The 2068-nt window shown below is 38.1% G+C and overlaps 1 long non-coding RNA gene across 1 annotated transcript; it reads left to right on the top strand.

Annotated features, from left to right (window-relative positions):
• Positions 1-244: 244 nt before the first annotated feature.
• Positions 245-1515, top strand: LOC130437429 (uncharacterized). Its single transcript, XR_008909186.1, has 3 exons — positions 245-372; positions 1060-1122; positions 1199-1515. It is a non-coding gene; the product is annotated as an uncharacterized LOC130437429 (long non-coding RNA).
• Positions 1516-2068: the final 553 nt, after the last annotated feature.

Here is a 2068-nt window from a genome sequence, read left to right as displayed (position 1 = left end):
TATGGCCGTCTCTTGCGTGACTATCGTCCTCCGTCGGCAGCTCCTGGATTGTGTCCAGGCCAGGCTTGCCTTCCCGGCCTTTTCTACGGCTCGCCCTCCCCTTTGTTGGCGGCATTCCACCTGTTGATGTCGTTTAGAGGCCCGGGGCTCTCCTGAACCTCCTGTTCCCAACCCTCAGCTCTGTGACAGGGCCGGCCGGTCCTCTCAGCTGTTCTTTCCACACTTGAGACATCCTATACCCACAGCACACGCTGCCATACAACGCCAGTGACTTCTTTAAAAAGGAGGTGGTCGAGAAGACAACTGTGCACAGGGGGCTTTATTGGGAGAACAACTGATGAATAAGTTTGATTTTTCTTTGCATTCAGAAAGGTATTTGGTTAGAATCCCTCTTTTTATTCATGCAGTTATAACTGCTTCAGAATGCATTTGTTAATAAAGTATACATCATTAATGAACACATTTATAAATGTTTATAAAGGGTACCTTCATGTAAAGTGTCACCGAGATCTCAATATTATTCAGATTATTTGACCTCTACAATCTACATTCATCTTCACCTCCAAACTCGTCATGTTCTCTTGTTTGTTTCTGTTTTTTTTTTCTTCTTACTGTAAAAGAAACATCTGAGGCTACACGCTTAAAAATAAAGGTGCTTAAAAGATTGTTCACAGCGATGCCATTTTTGATTCCACAAGGAACCATTCAGCGAAAGGTTCGTTGAAGAATCATCTCTTTCTAACTTTTTATCACCTGAAGAACTTTTTTTGCCAGTTAGGCCCTTTTATGAAAAAAAAAGGTTCTTCAGATGTTAAAGGTTCTTTATGGAACCAAACGGTTCTTCTATGGCACCGAAGAACCTTCTGAAGCACCTTTTTTTTAAGAGTGTAAATTTATACTTAAATAAAATCACAAGCGGGGAAATTGACATATAATGTTTCTGTATATCCTGACTCTGTCATTCCTTGACGGTTAACTGCTCTTTAATTCACAGGCGTGTGATTGGCTGAAACGAGTGTCGTTCAAACTCTAACCCTTAAAACCCATTGGTTGTTTCAGGAATTTCAAAATGGAAAGTCTTTCCAGATCCGACAGGGAAGTCCATCCAGGAATGTCGTCCCGGTAAGCTTCACGATAGCATCTGATCCAAAGTTTTATTTGTTTATGTGTACGTGTGTGTGTGTGTGTGTGTTATCAGGAGATCTGTGAGGGAATGTGAGGACGGATCAGAGGGGTCAACACCTGTGTTTTACAATCAGCTTCAGTGCATAGAGACACAGAGATGAAGAAAGTCAACACCAGGTCTATTTCAGTAGCACACACAAGCTGTAAATAGCTCCTGATGAACAGGCCTGTAGCGGGACAACATCCCTGTGTCATGAAATCTTGCTGTGATCACATACAAACTCAAGATAAATATTTCATCCATTATATATGATACGCTGCTGAAGCTCTGTGCTTGTGTCATGTGGACCCACTGAAGATAGGTCAAAAAATGTAAAGAATAAATGCAGAAAATTCCTTCTTATTAATATAGTATATTGTGCCCTGATTTACAGATTTTTTTACACACAGTGTTCATTTTTCATGTTTGCCTTTAAAAAACAATAAATAAAAGTAGATTAGGATAAATCCAACATATTTTAACCAAGAAAATGTCCATATTTGTAACCATGGGTTGAAAAAATTCTGCATTTTTCCTTTGAACTGTAAAAGCGTTTGTTGTGATGAACTGATTAAGATATTTACCAAATGTATTCCAATACAATCTAAACTTTAAGAAAAAAGAATCTCCTCCTAAAACATGTACAGTATGATTATAATGGAAACGTTTGGAGAACAGATTCACAAAAAACATATGTGACAGTCTTAAAATAGCTTTTCGAAACCAATATAACAGTGCTAACATACAAATATTTGTATAATATAACTGAAACTCAAAATGAACTTGTAAAATTACTGTACATGTGTGACAACTATCCCCGGTTATTTTTACCATGTCTTATTTCTGCTTTTGTAATGTTCATATGAAGAGTTTATTTGCCAAACCAGATCAATCAGTTTTGAA

The sequence above is a fragment of the Triplophysa dalaica genome, chromosome 15, assembly GCF_015846415.1.
Source record: "Triplophysa dalaica isolate WHDGS20190420 chromosome 15, ASM1584641v1, whole genome shotgun sequence".
In the NCBI taxonomy this organism is placed as follows: Eukaryota; Metazoa; Chordata; class Actinopteri; order Cypriniformes; family Nemacheilidae; genus Triplophysa; species Triplophysa dalaica.
Note: the sequence above shows the minus strand (reverse complement) of the source record. Positions and strands in the feature narration are given on the sequence as shown.